Source organism: Ambystoma mexicanum, chromosome 13, assembly GCF_040938575.1.
Source record: "Ambystoma mexicanum isolate Mex_15411 chromosome 13, UKY_AmexF1_1, whole genome shotgun sequence".
Taxonomy (NCBI): domain Eukaryota; kingdom Metazoa; phylum Chordata; class Amphibia; order Caudata; family Ambystomatidae; genus Ambystoma; species Ambystoma mexicanum.
Window position 1 is genome coordinate 197,195,467 of NC_090938.1, and position 19,628 is coordinate 197,215,094.

At 44.8% G+C, this 19,628-nt stretch overlaps 1 protein-coding gene across 6 annotated transcripts in view; it reads right to left on the bottom strand.

Moving 5' to 3' along the window:
• The window catches only part of NAV1 (neuron navigator 1), a 999,939-nt gene that overhangs the window by 881,046 nt on the left and 99,265 nt on the right, over positions 1-19,628 (bottom strand). The window contains exon 1 of one of the 6 annotated variants that reach the window (XM_069633624.1): positions 18,557-18,831. The exons of the other annotated variants lie outside the window; for them this stretch is intronic. The gene's annotated coding sequence lies outside the window, so the exon portion shown is untranslated. Of the gene's footprint in view, positions 1-18,556; positions 18,832-19,628 lie in introns of those variants that run through there. 6 annotated transcript variants of the gene reach the window in all.

The following is a 19,628-nucleotide window of genomic DNA, read 5'->3' on the forward strand; positions in this document are numbered from 1 at the left end:
TGCGACCCCTGAGGTCTCCCTTGCTGCCTCTGTGGTCTTCCTTGAAACCCCTAAAAATGTAAGCTCCTGTGCTGTGGCCAGCGCAATGTGGCTCTTTATTTTTGGAGTGGCTGCTTTCTTGTTCAGGCCTCTTAAAAAAACAGGGGCACACTTTGAGCAGTGATCCTAAGAAAGAATCGGAATAACAAATAATGTGTCTTTCTGGAATTCTGAACAATAATGGCTAGACCCATTAAAGGTTTATTTCAGGCACACTTCAAGGGGTGAGTCCCTGATTTAGTCTGTTCTTAAACACCTCAACTCAGCCTTTCATCCTCCTGAGGTTGATAAACGAGTACCAACACAGGTTGCGTGATATTGTAAGTATATATGTTCTATATAAAGAGCTTACGCGTAAGTGCTATATAACAACACATAAATATCATTTGGCCTTGGAAGTCTGCTTGCATTCAAAGTAATTTAGTAATATGTGTCTATACACCCTGATATTAATGATATATATGTTGATCCATTCTTGTATGAAATGTATATAACATTATAGTGGTATTGTAACCATATGTTTGTACTCGGGGTGTGGAGGTCAAATGACATCACTTTCTGTGATGCCATCAGAGGTCAAAGGTCGTGTGATGTCACTTCCGCTACCCTGGCATTTTGGTGAAATGACATCCCAAACAAAGATTTCCCTTTTTATATCCAAAACACACGGGAAAAGGACAAAGGTGTTAAGGCCCGGAAGAAGGGACTAAAAGACAGAGCAAGCAGGTACAGGTCAACGTGCAATTTGGGGGCAGCGTGAGGGGTAGCCCGCCGGGTGAGCAGCCATCCACAAGCTCAGAACACAGGATTGTACTAGTTAAAACAGCCCACATTCTGAACCGCCTGACTTTCAGCACACCAACCCTGCACACTACAAACAACAATAGCTGTGTATGTGGAGCTAGACATGGCCAAGGAGAAAGGTGCATATATACATTCAATGAAAAAACTTTGGTGAAAGTTAGTTAGGTTGAGCAGATTTAACGCAAAAACCCCTTGAAATTCAGTGGAAGTCAAATCTGCTCAACTTAACATTTTAACAAACATTTTTTAGTGAATTTCAAGGGTTTTGTTATATAATTGTTTTTTTCAGGACACTTGCCATGGTCTTCGCCCATGTCCACTGTATATGTTACCCCAATATGATTCTTTAACACCCACTGGGTGGCCACGGCCTTAGCCCGTGGGCTTGATACATCTCCTTCGGCCATGGAGAGAAGCCATGCCTTACAATCATGTCCCCTTTCCACCCCCCAACACACAGTAGCTGTAAAAATATATTTTTTTTAAACAATCCTCTCTTTTACCCTCTTTCTTAAAACCCTTGTCCCATAACCGTGGTTGTGGTAGCAATGTACTACAGATAACAGTGGTTATTTGTAGGCTGACGTTAGCTGCCGTTATTCATAAAAACTGCACACATTCAAAGATGTTTCCTTCCATCCGAGGCACTCATCAAGTGTTCCCCTTCTCTTCACATTGCCACCAGCCCCCCTCCGGTGAACTAATCTTTCCCTCCCTAGTCCTCTCCCATCCCCCAACACTCGTCAGCTCATGTGATGCACTTTCACTCACAATCTCGTTTTCTTTCAAACCAGCGGTTATCCCGCCAAATGACAAAACATTTGTGCTCTAAACTTGGTTCCCAGCCCCCCCAAAACTCAGTTTCATATGGTGTCATCTTTCTCCCTCCCCACTTCTAGCTTGATGCCGTTGCACCATTTTTCAATCTCAAAATTGAATCTTTTATAACTTATAACTTATCGTTTACATCTAGACGTGGGTGTTCCAGGAATAACTGCGGTTATCACTTGGTTAACAAAAAAATAAAATTGTGGATTCTCTTTTCTGGAAAGTCACTCTGCTGCAAAGCACCTTGGGAGATATAGCTAAATTTTGGGAGAAGGGATCACCCCTTCTCCAGCAACATTTTTTAAATTACTGGACACAATAACCCCAGAGCCTCCGCAGTTAAATCGAGTCAATGTTTTGTGCCCATGTTGTTTCATACCTGGTTCAATTCCATCCAGTGATTTGAAAACTGTGTTTTTATACTTTCTTAATAACTTTTCAATTTTTTAACAGATCTTTCCTAAAGTTTCCTGTCTAGGGTGTGGGGGATGGGCAAACATTTAGTTTGCCCAATTTTCCGGCAAATCCTTCATGCAAGTAAACAGTTATTAGCAATTCATTTTTTTGTTTCCTATGTATCTTGCTACTCAACTTAACTGATATATAAAGTTTCTTCAGCCCATAGTTGTACTACAGCATGGCCTCAATAAATAAAGCCTAATGCATTTTGCTCCTGACCTGGAGCTTGCTCGCAGGATGTATATATGCAGAGCATTGTTGGCTGAAGGAAATAGACATCAATTATTTCAATAAAAACAAATGACATGGGCTGATTTCTCTGGCGTATTCAGTGTCATAGCTAAAAGTCTCCAACCCACAGTACAGCACTACCAGTACTAAGACTTCATTTTATGGTCACTCTCCTTCAAACACAAAGGCCACAGCAATTGTTAATCTTAGGGGAGAATCCAACACAACCGTCATGAGTAAGGCCAACAAGACTTCACCGCAGACACGCATACTTGGACCGTACTGAACTCAGACATAATGGGCCTCATTATAACTATGGCGGTCCAGACACACTGGTGCCGATAAGCTTACCGGCACCAGTTTTTCCGAACCGGCACAGTATGACTCTGCCGGTGAGTGCCGTCCCACCTGCCAGGGTCTGACCTGGCGGGTGGAACAGCACCCGCACGCAGAGTTTCACGGATGCACCGGCAGCTTCCATGTTCCCCAGTCCCATGGAGTCCTATAGAAGTCCATGGGAATGGGGACTTACAGAATTACTGGCACCTGTCTTCTCGGCGGCTGGGGTCATACTACCCCAGTGTTACCGGAAAGTCAGGCTCCAGTAATTAAATTTGGGTATGGCAGCAAGCTGCCGGTATCACGGGCAGGCTTACCGCCAAACCAGTAATGAGACCCAATGACATGGAGGTAGTCTCTGTCACTGGACACTGTAAGGGGAAAATAACAGCAAGGCCTTACAAAGGCACACCGCTGATGTGACGGCCTTGTGGTAATATTTGATCTACCGGTGGTAACCCTAATCTTGGTACCTTGTACATAAGCGTAGGATCAAACAAGTGGCGTTAAACGATTGGAGTTTTTGATCCCAAAAAGTGGGTGACAGGTCCTGAGCGTTTAAATTTCTGTCTGCAGCAAATATTCCACTTTGCCTTAAGACAGGGCTCCTTGGCCCATAATATGATAACATTCTGTCAGGTATTTAGAATAACCAGGAAGTATGTTAGTGGACTCTACTATAATGCGTGCATGCAAATCCGTCTCATATATATTTATTTTGAAAATCCTGTCTGGATTCTACTATTGGTTAAGTCGGCGAGCCCAGTCCTCCTTTATCTGAAAAAAAGGGGAAAATCCCGAGAATGCAGAAGTATCTCAAAGATTTCGAAGTACTGTGGACGGCTTCTTGTGGTAGGTCTGGAGGAAACCAGGTTCCTGTAAAGAGAAGTCCCCTTGACGTGTTACATGAATGCAAGGAACCCAACAAACAAAAACTCCCATGACACACACGTGTCTATTAACACTATGCCCAGGATGGACATTATATAACTGCCCTAGTAAATCCAGGCTGGGAGGATATCTCATGGACAAGAAGTTTGTCTTAGACAACACAGGTTCGAATCCCGGTCCTATGCTTATAGACTGGTCTCGGGTATTAAGAGTGGTATAAAAGATTCGTTCATTAATTAAACCATGCAGACAACCACTTAAGATAGAATCTGTCTATCAATGCAAAGGGGCTGGAGTATTGTATTTATTATTTGTCCTTTAATTAAAAAGGTCAGTGTTACTGAGTCACTAAAGGCAGCAGAGGCTGGCAGGCTTGCTCCTAAATGGTCACTAACCCACACCAATAGCACTGAGAGAATCAAGGAACAGACAGGCTTGACTGCGAAACAGTATCGGGGAAGATGTAGAGGAGGAGCCTCTGTGAGACTTTTGCCCAAATGAGTGGATAGGCACTCACGACCAAGGTGAGTCCAGTGAGGAGCCCGAGACAACGCCAATGCGGGTAGTTAGAATGGCTGAATCGGTGGAATGCAGCGGTGCAAGGAACTCGACTATATACTGCAAGACTCATCCTGCGTATCCGGTTCCTGAATTGGCAGGGCAGGATTCCGAAAGGAGCTACGTTGCCCTGAGTCTCTGATGTTAATCATCAAAATCCTAGGCCTAGTGAGGATGCCAGTCATATTATGTCCTGTTAGAAAACTTTCACAATGCGTCAATCACGTCCTACGGCACCGGTAGCACGTCAGAGAAAATGGTGTTTGGCATCCCCACCCCGGAGTAACCAGACCGTAGTGTGTGGAGGAAGAAGACAGAAAACAGGGCAAAACGTGGGAGCAGGGAGATACCGGAACAGGATAGAGTCACTCGGAACTAACAAATTTGGAAGATAAGATAGAAATTTGCTATACGGAGTAGGATTGTATAAGTAGGGGTGCGTGTGTAACGCTAGGCAGTGGATCAAACAAATATCTGATCTAGAAGGTGTGAACTAAGAACACTAGTGGTTTTGAGCTGTCTCGAGTGATTGCATTTTCTGCTATAGTGGAAGAAGCATTAGAATCGTTGTGCGCATTGTTGTGCGATGGCCGCAAGAGGTACTTGAAGCGTAGAGCCAGCGAGGCCAGGGAGCTTTTTTAACACCTGTTGCGAACATATGTAGCCAGAGAACAAGAGCACAACTGTCGGAAGTGACAGAGCCAAAGACAGGTTGTGTAAAAAGGTGATTGCAGAGAACCACTTTTGGGAAAGGAAGAGAGAAGAAGGAAGTTGAAACTTCCCTGCACTCATGGCCTCTCCAAGGGGCGGGGGCGGATTCACTAAGGCAAGCTGTGTGAGTTGCACCGGAGTTGATGACATTGGCATCATTTAACCATAGTTTGAACTCAATTCTGCTACATAGGCTCATTGCCAGTTGTAAGTGATTAAGCCACAAATAAATGGGTATGCAGTGATATTATCCAATTATGAAACAAAGAATGAATTGTGAACGAACCCAAAACATCTATAAGAAAAACAAATGAAAAAAAAATGTACATATGTGGTTAGGAATGGGAATAGTAGTTTTTGGGGTGGGGGCAAAGTATTAAAACAAGAAAAAAGGGTACATGGGGGGGCAAAATTCATTCTTTGTTTCATAAATCGATAAAATCACATGTAACCCAATACATGATGCTATATGAACAGGCAGCCAAAGGCAAAGCTGTGATGGAGCCCCGCGTGATGAAACACACGAAAAGTATAAAAGAGGGAATGCAAAATAAAGAAGAAACCCATTATTATAGGGTCAATATAAAACCTGGTGCTGGACTTGCGGATCGGCTCAGGCTTTGGATATGCCTATTAAGACAATGGTTCTCTCCTAAAATAATAGGCATTAGGATCTAGAAGACTTTGCAATATAGCACATATGTAAGGTCAGACAGACTTATCTGTTCAGTATCAGATTCCAGAGTTTAGATGCTGGGCAAATAGACATGAAGCGCTACATAAAACAGTGATATGCTTATATTAAAAAACTGTTGACCTTAAAAGCAAAAGTTTGGTCGCACTTGAGCCGAAAACTTCCTACGAACAGGACTTCTTGGCACTGATGGTTTGCAGACTCTCCTGTGCCGCGCCCTTTAATTATGACATTCAATGTCCTTTTCCATGTGTACTGTGGTGCTGCTCTATAAGTAGACTTTGAGGATGATAATTAAAGACACTGGTCCTGCGGTAGCTCCCTTACTCGTGTTCTTGGGTCCTGCATTGGAAACATTAGTGGTACACCCTCTTTTGGCGCAGCTCTTTCGGCGTGGGCCAGTTCGGCGGGCCAGTTTGCTGCAGCGGCTGGTTTGGCACGCCCATTTTGGCGCAGCAGCCTTTCTGGCGCAGCCGATTTGACGCAAGGGTCGATTGGACGTGGCTGACATTGCGTTTGGAAACCACAACCAAAAATATGCGGCAGTAATGTAAATATTTTTTTTTATTTTAAAGGGTGCATGTCCATTTAACACGGTATCCTGCAATCGTGTTTTGAATTGAATAAAAAAAAACACTTTGAACTTTAGATACCTTTTAAAACCACCTAATATTGACTCCCACTTGCATATGAAGGTTTATACTGATTTCAACGTGTGTTACTCGCTGCATCAATGAACGTCTGTGGTGTTAGTCATCCCTGCAGCTAAATTAAAACGTACGCCAAAAACAATACACTGAGGAGGCATAAAAAGGGCCATACAAGACTGTGATTGATGAACAATCTTGATTGCCATCGCTGGCAGAAAAACGTTTGTTAACGAATATTGTAGAGCGTCAATATTTTTACATTTCTCCTAGAGTTTGAGTTGGAAATCCCAAAGCAGGACTGGGTGCTCCAGCGCTTTAGCCTGTGTGCCGCGATTCTGGGTATAAATACCCACAAAAAGCAGAGCCTTCTCCTTGAAAGACCAGTAAATATAAGGTAGTCTGCAAACATGAACTCTCCCTGATTAAGCATATGAAATGTAAAGTAAAGACCCCTATACAAAGCATTAACTTACAAGTCTGGGAAATGTAAAGTAGTCCCCTAAACAATCATGAGCTCCCACCTATAAGACCAGGCAAAAGTATTGCAGTCGCTATGCGTACACAGCCGCGCAAAAACATCCTGGAGCCAGAACATCCCAGCGGCGAACTGGTTGCGCCGAAATGGCTGCGCCAAAACAGGTTCTGCAGCCAAGCGGTTGCGCCAAATCGGCCAGCTCCGAACATTGGAACAGGCTTCAGCATAGTTGGAATCCGTGTTCCCTCTACTGGACAAGTAGGGAACACACAGCATGCGTTCCTTCTAGAAATCAGATAATTTCCACAGCAACGAGGAGGGTCCATGTTAGCTCGGAAACAGAGTGATGGACCGGAAACCTGACGGGGTTTCAGGATATACCTCATTAATATTCATGAGCAACAATGTGCATACATTTTGAATAATTGTATGCAAATGTTCTCATGAATATTAATGAGGGTTATCCTAAAAATCTGACATGGATCCGGCCCTCGAGGGCTGGAGTTGGACAATCCTCCTTTTTGGAATACCAGTGGGAATGGGGAAGTTTTGTCCATGTATTACAAAGGGAAAACAAAGCACGTCATGTTTTTTTTTTTAAAGAAAAATTCAATGCGCACATTTTGTTTTGGAAGCTTTCAAGATAACATTAGTCACTTCTTACTCCATATCCACCTTCCTTACATTCTGCGTAATCTTGTTAAATCGCTTATAGCAGGCTTTGAGTAATATAAAGTATTTACAATCAAGACTTACCATTTACTTCTTTGCATTGTGCCACTGAAAATTTGCAATTCTTTACTACGGCCCATAAATATATTCCGGTTTGCTTGCAGGATAGTCAACCGATTTCAGCGGTTCTGGTTAATGGACGCTTTCTTTAGGATAAATGATGCTAATACTGTATTCTGCATGAGTTTTTTTTATTTCTTTAGGTCTCCATTTCATGGGTGCTTGGAGGATATCTTCGGGTTTCCAACGGCATGCTGGGTTACTTCCAGGTCCCTATGGGGTTAAAAAATAGACAGATGGGGCATCATCAGTCTTTGAGTGCTTACTGTATGTTTTTAAGTGATAAAGGCAAGAACGGGGGAGGGAATCTTACCGCCGTACCTGTGTTGACATGTGCCTCCCTATAGGTTCATCAGTCATAGGTTTCTCACAGTTGTTGAATCCTGTTCTTATACATCCTCTCTGTTTTTTGCAGCTGCTTTATTTTCTTATGGCAGGTAATTGATGATAGATTGATTGTACATTACTATCATTGTCACTGTCTATAATGCACTGTGTCTTTAGTAGCAGCTCAACAACACTAAGAAACCCACATTACCTGGTATTTGTGTGGGTTCTTATTGGTGGTCCGTGGGTTCTTATTGGTGGTCCGTGCTTGTTTCTTGGAAGATTTCAGTCTTCTGTGTATGGGTCCCTGATTATCCTATAAGAAAAGACCCAAATTGTCAGTGATACGGTTCTAATGGGGCTTCTCCCATAACTACCTATTCTATGCATGTACAGTGCACTATAGTGCTACTTTCCACAATGCCTATATTTTTCTCGTAATGTTCGCCCCCACTGTATTCTATGGACTTCCCTTATCCCAAATTGGATGGAACCAAGTTTATTCTCTTTCTCCCTGCTGTAATGGGGTCAACAGCTGCCTGTATCATATTTGAGGTGTTCCATTCTGTCATCTTACCTTTTTAGAAAGGCGCCGTGCCTCTTGCTGTCTCCTGTGGTTTCGGTCTCATACGCCATCTTGTTTTATGGCTGTATTTACACTAACGTGGTCACGTGATCAAACACCCCGATGGTTCCGAAATTCGGATTTTGTCCATCTTGGGCTGCAGCCTTACGTCTGCGAGAAGGAGGTAGCATTTTTGTGTGCCTCTTTGTTGCTGAGCTATAGTGAATAGCCAATTCCTATTTCTATAGCGAGTTGGACTATTAAAACTCCCAGGTGTTCATGGGAGTTGCAGTTTCTACATCGCGGCTACGTCTAATTCCATGTTGCGGATTCATGCTTGATCTTTATCATATGGGGGTGAAGCCACTCCAAGAGAGTTGTGGGTAGTGTAGTCCACTTAAAAGGGATTTTTATTATACCGCCGTTATTTGTGGGTACCAGCGTGATTCAACACAAAACAATATTTTTCGTGTGGCATAGAGAGATGTCATCATTTATAGTTAATCCCAATGCACTCCGGATTCTGGTGTCTGAATCATAGTCATGTGGCTATCCTTATTGTGTCCATACCGGTGCGGATGAGCTACAATGGTTTGAAATGGGAGGCTGTTTGCATCTGTGGGTACTGATGGTACCATGGTTGTCTTGTGCACCATATAGGGACATGTGTCTCATCTATGTTATTCTCCTATGTTATGGGGGTCACTGTACTGCTAGTGCTTGCCAGCAGAATTCCTCATTAAGGCCAATTTTATGGCTCTGTAGCCTGAAGATCCACATCTGTTCTCTCCACAATAGGAGCGCGGCTATGTTTCTGCCTCTTCTTGGTGTTATTACTTTTTCTAGTATTGTCCATGTCATTTCATTCTCTGTGTGTCCCATCACCACATAGTATTCCACTAGTGGGGCTGTAAGTTTTTTGTCCTGATATTCGATCTGTGTTCACCGAAGACAGCAGTGATAACACCTTCTCCTCTCTCTTTCTTCCCATGTTGTGTGAGGGTCACCTCTCTTGGTATGTTTCTTGCCCTCCTCCTTGCTTGTTTAATTATTTTGTTAGGATAATTTCTTTCTTTGAGGTTGGCTGTCAGTCTCTCCGCCTGTTTATCATATTCGATTTTAGTCGTACAGTTCCTTCTGAACCGGAGGAACTGCCCGAAAGGGAGGTTTTCTTTCAAAGATCTTTGATGAAAACTGGTGTATTCTAAGAGGGAATTTCTGTCTGTCGTCTTTTGGAACACTGTTGTTTCAAAAGTGTGTCCTGTCTTGATGATTTTTAAGTCCAGAAGGTGGCTTCCATTTGACTTGCCTCGTGTATAAACCTCAAGAAAGGATTCAGCTCATTGACCCATCTGATAAAATCTTCTAATGTTATTGTATCTCCCTCAAAAAGCATTAGAATAACATTGATATATCTACACCAGCCCAGGATATTCTTTGAGAATGGATTAGTCTCAGGATAGATGTATCTTTCCTCAAAGTCCACAACATATAGGTTGGCCAATGTGGGAGCAAAGGTTGCACCCATCGCTGTCCCGGCTATTTGTTCATAATAGCTCTCCTCATTCAGAAAGTAGTTCTTTGTTAGTGCGATCTCTGCCAGTTGCATAATGAGGGAGATGGGTATAACTAAAGATCCTGTTTTTTTCCTGTAGAACTTTTTCTATCACTTTTAAAGTCTCTCTCTGAGGGATCCTGGAGTACAAAGATCCTATGTCCATGGTGACAATGAGGGTATCGGGGTTGTCCAGGGTCAGGTTTTCCAAATATACTAACACCGCTGTGGTATCTTTAGAATAGGATCGCATTTTGCTGACCTCATTTTGTATGAAGAAGTCTGTGAATTGTGATAGAGGTTCTAATATGGAACCGATCCCTGACACTATTGGTCGTCCAGGTGGTGGTGAGACCCCTTTATGAATTTTAGGGAGTGCATAGAATGCAGGACGTCTCGGATGTTGTGGACTTAGGAAGGCCGCTTCTTTTGCACTAATATGACCTCTGCTTCTGCTTCCTCTATGATTGGGTTTATCATGTTTCTTAGTCTTTCTGTGGGATCACTCCCCAATTTTCGGTATGTGGTACGGTCCTCAATCAGTGTGTTCACCATTCCCTCGTAGTCCAATTTATTCATAATGACGATTGCTCCCCCTTTATCGGCGGGGTTTATTGTTATTTTGTCATTGTTCTGTAGTTCCTTCAGGGCTACTCTTTCTGTCCTCATCATGTTATAAAAATACTTTTATTCTTCCGTTTCAATTTGTTCCAGTTTTTTCAAAATTAATTTTTCAATCATCATTATGAATACGACTAAAATCGAATATGATAAACAGGCGGAGAGACTGACAGCCAACCTCAAAGAAGGAAATTATCCTAACAAGATAATTAAACAAGCAAGTAAGTGGGCAAGAAACATACCAAGAGAGGTGACCCTCACACAACATGGGAAGAAAGAGAGAGGAGAAGGTGATATCACTGCTGTCTTCAGCAACTCACCATATTGAATGCAGAAAATTACAAATTACTGACACCTCTGTTTGAAATCAAAAGAAGAAAGAACTTAAGGGACAGCCTGGTACACACGGAAGAAATGAAGGCAACAACAGAGACATCTACACTCTGGAACACACCAAGGCCAATTGGCCATATGCCTTGTGGGAACTGTTCGGCATGTCAATTTACGAAATGCACCACCTCCCTAGACATTGGCTGAATTACCCATGGGAACAGAGGAGCTTCACTAACTGCAACACCACCAATGTAGTTTACCTTATCCAATGTCCATGCAATAAAAGATAAATTGGTATGACAACAAGTGCAATAAAAATACAGATCGGTGAACACAGATCGAATATCAGGACAAAAAAACGTACAGACCCAGTAGTGGAACACTATATGGCGATGGGACACACAGAGAATGAAATGACATGGACAATACTAGAAAAAGAAACAACACCAAGAAGAGGCGGAAACATAGCCGCGCTCCTATTGAGGAGAGAACAGATGTGGATCTTCAGGCTACAGAACCATGAAATTGGCCTTAATGAGGAAATCTGATGGCAAGTACTAGAAGTACAGTGACCCCCATAACATAGGAGAATAACATAGATGAGACACATGTCCCTATATGGTGCACAAGACAACCATGGTACCATCAGTACCCACAGATGCAAACAACCACCCATTTCAAACCATTGTAGCTCATCCGCACCGGTATGGACACGATAAAGATAGCCACATGACTATGATTCAGACACCGGAATCCAGAGTGCATTACGAGTAACTATAAATGATGACATCTCTCTATGCCACACGAAAAATATTGTTTCGTGTTGAATCACGCTGGTACCCACAAATAACGGCGGTATAATAAAAATCCCTTTTAAGTGGACTACAATACCCACAACTCTCTTGGAGTGTCTGCACCCCCTTATGATAAAGATCAAGCGTGAATCCGCAACATGGAATTAGGCATAGCCGCGATGTAGAAACTACAACTCCCATGAACACCCGGGAGTTTTAGTAGTCTAACTCGCTATAGAAATAGGAATTGGCTATTCACTATAGCTCAGCGAAAAAGAGGCACACGAAAATGCTACCTCCTTCCCGCAGACGTAAGGCTGCAGCCCAAGATTGACAAAATCCAAATTTCGGAACCATCGGGGTGTTTGATCATGTGACAGCATTAGTGTAAATACAGTCATAAAACAAGATGGCGTATGAGACCGAAACCACAGGAGACAGCAAGATGCACGGCGTCTTTCTAAAAAGGTAAGATGACAGAATGGAACACCTCAAATATGATACAGGCTCAAATATGATACAGGCAGCTGTTGACCCCATTACAGCAGGGAGAAAGAGAACAAACTTGGTTCCATACAAGTTGGGATGAGGGAAGTCCATAGAATACAGTGGGGGCGAATATTACGAGAACAATATAGGCATTTTGGAACGTAGCACTATAGTGCACTATACATGCATAGAATGGATACTTATGGAAGAAGCACCAGTACAACCGCATTACTGACAATTTGGGGCTTTTCTTATAGGATAATCACGGACCCATACACAGAAGACTGAAATCTTCCAAGAAACAAGTACGGACCACCAATAAGAACCCGCACAAATACCAGGCAATGTGGGTTTCTTAGTTTGATGAGCTACTACTAAAGACACAGTTATGTTATGTTATGTTACTTTGCATTTATATAGCGCCTTATGTACCATTGGTATAGTCTCAAGGCGTTGGTAGGTTGAACGCCCTCGGGAACCGAAGTTCAAGTCAGTAGAGAGAGTAGAGAGAGTCAAAGGTGCGTGTGAGCACCGTATATGTGTGCAGCTGGTGTGGCATTCATGTAATAGCTGCTTCTTAGCATTAGGTGTGGTGGTTGAGAGATCAAGAGTATGTGTTCGTTCTGGCAGGTTTTATCCAGACCGATTCTGGCTGCGTTAGGCCTGAGGTGAACGCTTGGCTGAAGGGTGTGTAGCCAGCAGTGTTTAGTTAGAGTGATGGGGGGTATGAGGCGGATGTTGGTATGAGAACAGCTATACCGAATGGTGTAATAGTATCGCTGTGTTCTATTTGAATGGTGGTGTAAAGAAGAGAGTAAGCATGGTGATGTGATATGATGGTTTACATGCTCTTTCAAACGTTCTACGCACTCCAAACCATTCCATGTATGTCGAGTAATTCTATGCGCTCCAATCTGTTCCATGCACTCAAATCTGTTCCATGTACTCCCACCGCTTCATGCACTCCAATCCATTCCACGCACTCCAATCCGTTCCACGCACTCCAATCCGTTCTAAGCACTCCAATCCGTTCTAAGCACTCCAATCCGTTTCAAGCACTCCAACCCGTTTCATGCACTCCAACCCATTCCATGTTCTCGAATTTTCTCTGTGCACTCTAATCTGTTCCATGTACTCCGATCCGTTCCGTGTATTCTAAGTTGATTTATGCACTCCATCCACATAATTCACCCGTACCTTCCACATATTTCACCCGTACCTATCGCATACTACACCAGTACCTTCCACATGCTTCATCCGTTCCATCCACATACTTCACCCATTCCATCCACATACATCACCCGTTCCATCCACGTACGTCACCCGTTCCATCAACATACGTCACCTGTTCCATCCACATACGTCACCCGTTCCATCAACATACGTCACCTGTTCCATCCACATACGTCACCCATTCCATCCACATACTTCCCCCGTTCCATCATTCACGCATTCATCCGCTCTAGGCACTCGTCTACTCTAGGCACTCGTCCGCTCTAGGCACTCGTCCGCTCGAGGTGCACATCCGCTCCAAGCATTTGTTCTTTCTACACACTCACCCGCTCTACGCACTCACCCGCTCTACTCACTCACCCCCTCTACACACTCACCCACTCTACGCACCCATCCGCTCTAGGCACTCCTGCGCACTCCTGCGCTCTTACGCACTCCTGCACTCTTACGCACTCATCCGCTCTGCACACTCGTCCGCTCTGCACACCCATCCGTTCCGCGAACCCATCTGTTCCACGCACCCATCCGTTCCATGCACCCATCCGCTCTACGCACTCATCCGCTCTACGCACTCATCCGCTCTACGCACTCATCCGCTCTTACGCACTCATCCGCACTCGTCCACTCTTACGCACTCGTCCACTCTTACGCACTCGTCCACTCTACACACTCCTCCTCTCTACACACTCATCCGCTCTACACACTCATCCGCTCTACACACTCATCCGCTCCATGCACTCATCCACTCTACTCACACCTTCGCTCTACGCACTCATCTGCTCTATGCACCCATCCGCTCTACGCACTCATCCGCTCTATGCACTCATCCGCTCTATACACTCATCCGCTCTATACACTCATCTGCTCTACACATTCATCTGCTCTATGCACTCCTGCAGGTCTACACATTCCTCCGTTCTTACGCAGCCATCCGCTCTACACACTGCATTATAGACAGTGACAATCATAGTAATGTACAATCAATCTATCATCAGATACCTGCCATAAGAAAATGATGCAGCTGCAAACAATGTGGGTGATATATAAGAACAGGATCCAAAAACTATGAGAAACGTATGACTGATGAACCTATACGGAGGCACATGTCAACACAGGTAAGGGGGTAAGATTTAAGATGCACTTAGTCTCCCTCCCCCGTTCTTTCCTGTATCACTTAAAAACATACAGTAAGTACTCAAAGACTGATGATGTCCCATCTGTCTATTTTTTAACCCCATAGGGCCCGGGAAGTAACCCAGCATGCCCTTTGGAAACCCGAAGATATCCTCCATGCACCCATGAAATGGAGACTTAAAGAAATAAAAAAAATCATGCAGAATGCAGTATTAGTATCATTTGTCCTGAAGAAAGCAGCCATTAACCAAAACCAATGAAACCGGTTGACTGTTGGGAAGAAGTTTGGGCTGATGACCCAAACTCTGATACCCTCCAGACTCCGATGGAAGGGATTGATGAAGAAATCATCATAGTGATCCAATCCAATAGAAAAAACAGATTGACTGATAGATGGATACTTATTTTAACCACTATCCGATCAATAGGTCGAATAGTCAGTATTGATAAGACACACATATTGAGCGCGGTAACATTAAAGATGGGAACCGACCATCAATAAGTGCGCACTTGATCCTTTAGATATAGGAAAGTAGTGAGTGAGGAAAGGGCAAGTCCCTCTACACCTCATTTTGTAGGTGTCACACCAACTAACACTATGGTTGGCTAGACAATGTAGAAGGTAGAAAAAACACAGGGCGAAATAGTTATCTATAGGGACTTAGATTTAGGAATACATTTTAACAAAAATTCTTCTGTCTAGATTGTGTTACAGACATTAGGGTGAAGACAGGAGATGACAGCCCCTTGACTCTTATTGTATTAACCTGCTTGCAGGATAGCTCGAAAGTTAAGTGCTGCTTCAATTGATAGGGAGCTTTCACTTTGAAAGTTTAAACTCAGGCAGGCCAATTTAGCCCTTGATTCTTACAAGATTAATAAACTGAGGACTCTTAAATTGGGTAGCAACAACAGGTTATTACAGCACTTACAATTAGGAGGAATCGTGTGGAAAGCACTACACAAAAACCTGATATTGTTACAATTGACTTGTTAAATTCAGGGTGAGAGCCCTCATTAACAAAATGTAACACATATAACATTTTTACATTTTAACAGATGCACCCCCCGCCTGCACAGGAACCCTGAGATGTGCATGTGAGATGTGCAGTGATACACTCTCAGACAATGGATCTCATTATACATTGGCTGGTCTGGGGCTTTCCGGATCAGCAAAGTCTGAGTCTGTCTGCCGGAGTCGCTGTGCACGACAGGACTGACCCTGCCGGGTGCAGTGACCACGGTAGGCAGACAGGTCACAGAAGCACCGGCACTGTTAGCAACAGTGCCAGTGCTTCCTTGTCCCCACTCCCAAAGAGTCGTATGGGGACTTACGTTTTACCGGCACCTGACTTCCCAGGCCGCCGGACTTGGAATCTCCCATTGGCACCGGGAAGTCAGGCGCCAGTAAAATGTTATGAGTTTGGCAGCAACCCACCCGTAGCACTGGCAGGGTTACCACTGGACTCGTAATGAGGCCCAATGGATTATGTGCCCCGCTTTGTGCATGTGCCCGGCTTACAGCATAACTTAGAATGAGCCCCAGATCCACAGCAGCACGCCCTACTCTTTTGCTCTCCATCTATTTTCACCTTTCACATAGTCTATTCTAGACAAGGCCACTATTAATCCTGAATTACTGTTCCAGAGGTTGACAGGTAAAAGCCAATCCCTTGTCGTAAAACTATCACGATTTCACAAGTCAGCAGGACAATTCCTCGGCCCATCACACAGCCAAACACCATATGTTATTCACTACCTATCGTTCCTTCACACAGACCGTCTGTTTAAACATTCTTAGAACTTATCATACTTTCCTCAAAACTGATCTATGGTTTACCTTAATGGAAATTTGCTCCGAGGGGATTGGGGTGAAAAGGTTTGAAGACCACTGCTCTATGGTGACCAGATGTCCCCGTTTTTATGAGACTGTCCCAAAATTGGATACCTTGTCCCCCCCACACCACGTGTGAGAGTTTTTTTAAATTTAAAAACCTCTTCCTTGTGTTGGTTAAAGGGAGTGTCACCACTCTTCACAATCGCCAGAAATGTAAAGTACCATTTATACAGCAAATAATGTTAATAATTAATAATTTAACAACACATGAAGCACGAACCCCCAACCACTCAAGTAACAACCACATGCCTTCACTGATTGTGCCACGGAGGCTGGCATTGAAATAAATATATATCCAAAGCTTATAACAGCAATAAGGCCCAACCCTCCTTTGTTTTTCACATGCTTGCATTTACAGCCGCATGTACACAGTTTATATGCAGAAGCAGTGCTGAACAGAACAGTATTTATCATTTAATGTGTGCTCACAATACCAGTGAGGTGGGTCACCCTAGACGACTTGCCTCCCAAACACAACTCTACACTGCCCGTAGATTATACAGGTTACATGGTGGATAACATGTTCTGTTTTTATGCCAGACAATCTCTCTTTTGACCCCTGGATGTTGTTATCTGTGCATTGGTTTGTGGGGTGTCAGAGACACCGAATGGCTCGGTGCCCAATGTATAGTGACATGGTCAGCCAAGAACAATGTTGCCACCACCTAGCACCAGGCTGGAGGATTTGAAGGCTTGCCTTGATCAAGCAAAATCTCTCTGGCTATTGCTTTACTCCGGGAAGGAAGGGTAGAAGGGGTGGAGGGGTTGGGGTGGGGGGCCTGCCATGCATCAGCAGTGTCTTTCTGGCATCACAGGGCAAGAGTTAATTCTTTAACCCACACCTACCTTAGAAGGAAGGTGAGCTCTACTGTGGCAGCTTGAGAGGACAATGAGTCCTGGCAATTGAGGCACTCAATGACATCAACTTTTCCAGAGTTAGTAGGCTCGCATTTGGCCACATATCAGAGTAAGGATCACTGCACTACAGACTTGACATGTCAAGTAACACCATTATCCGGGCAGGGGTGGACGGGGAACTCAAAGAGGCTCTGGAAATGATTTTCAAAGTGGCCCCATCTTACATTTTTTGGGCAAGCTCAACCCTTTTCCTGTGAGAACATTTGGAAATAACGCAGATAACCACACAAAAGAAGCCCTGTGTTCAGAGGCCCACTCTGAAATCTCCTGCGTTCCCTGTAGGCCAGTCCACCCCTGATCCGGGGCCTGTAAGCCCTTACTGTTCTGCCTACTATCGTTTTTGCAATTGAGCACCAGGATAGCTCAGTAAGCGATTACAGTGTCACTAGTTGAGCGACCGTACCGATTTATGAAGTAAGCAATGCTGATCCTGAGCTAGGGAGAATGACAGACACAAAGCGGGAACGGGGGATTTGCACCAAAATATTAAGAAGCACAGGCATCCCTTTAGGTGGCCCCACCTTGGAGGCAGGGAAAAGCAGGGGTGCTCTTCTAATGCCCCTGACCTGTATACTGATACACAGGCAGCCCCTATTGTAAGCCCAAGCCAGGCTGAAATATCTTTGTTTCCCTTTGAGTCTAATTATTTCTCTAACTTCATTTTGGAGTGTGGGTACGCCATAGGTGGGGACCAGTGGGGTAACACTCGGATGGGTGTGACGGCCTACCCTCACCGACTACCCCAAAATGGGGTCCACCAAATGTTGTCATTTATGTACTTACAAGGCTGCCAAGGGCCTTCATGGGCCTCGAGTAAACAGCCTTAGATATGACATGGCATTTATAACGCGCCTATACACACGTGTTTCCCTTGACACAAGATCCCTTGACATACCCACTTCTCTATCAAATGAACTGGAAAAAGGGGCGCTTGTTTTGCCTGGTCCTTTTGCTGCCCCCTAGATGACCTTTTCACCCCCAGGAAAGTGACCCCGCATACCACTCGCCCCCTATCAGCCTGCTGTGATTAGGGCTTTTGGTGTGACACAGCGGTCTTGCTTCGACCGGACACACATCCAAAGCTTCAGTGAACTGCCCTCCCCCCGCCGCGCTCTGGCTCTCGGCGTAGAGGCAGTGCACGTCTACCCGTGAGGCGAATGCCAGAGAGAGGCGCCCTGCCCCACAGACAGGTACGAACGGCAACGCTGTGGTACGGTACCTCTCCGGGGGCCCCCTCTCTGCTGCGCAGCTCCTTGCCCTCTCCACCGCTGCCGCAGAACTGCAGCCCGTGCCCAGCTGGCACCCAGATCCCGCATCCAGAGCGAGCTGCCGGCTTCCAGGAATGGAAAACGCCCTTTCCTGTCCAGCTGACGAGCCAGCCCTTTCGAGTCTCGTTCCCTGGATCGGGAAAGCCCTTTTTTCCTCCTCGGATATTTTTAAAGTCCCCAGGGGGCCTGCGTGTACCGGGGCGCGTGAGGCGGTGCCCTGGGAAATCCGCAGATAACATGCCACACGTGTAAAGTCAAACAGTGTACATCGGAGGTATGGTCGCTGAAGTGTGCCGAGAGAACCGCCAGGGGGCGCGCGTCTCTCTGCATAGCAACAAGTGGTCTCTAAAGACGCACCAATGAGTGCACAACGCAAGGCAGCGACACGCCTAGATGCATACATACGCACGCAGATACAGGCTTCACACATACATGGAATTGCACACCCATAACTCACATCACTCTGGGCCTCATTACGACCCAGGCGGTAAGGGTTTTACGGCGGCGTAAACAGCGCCGACCCTTACCGCCTGAGTACGAGGTCCCTTAGCGCCATGGCGGACTTAACACCTGCTTTTAGCAGGTGTTAAAATCCATGGCGCTAAGGGACCATGGAGTTAATTACACCACCGTAATTTACGGTGGCGTAATTAACGCCTTCCCCACTCCCATTATGCCCTATGGGGCAAAAATGGGAATGGGGAAGGGTAAATGGGGATTGGGGACTTACCGCCCCGCCAAGGTCGGAATGGGGCGGTAAGTCCGCCAACCACCATGGCGTAAACATAGTTTACGCCATGGTGGTAAAGTCACGGCCCAGGCGGTAACTTACCGCCTGGGTCGTAATGAGGCCCTCTGTCTTTGTCTCAGGCACAGGTAGACACGTTCACAGATAAATATGCAGACATACAACCTCAGAGATACGCAAACACATTCAAATACAGTGCCACACAATCAAAAGCATATTTATGGCGATGCATACACTATCAAACATTTAGAGAAAAAAACTCTGACACCTGCAAA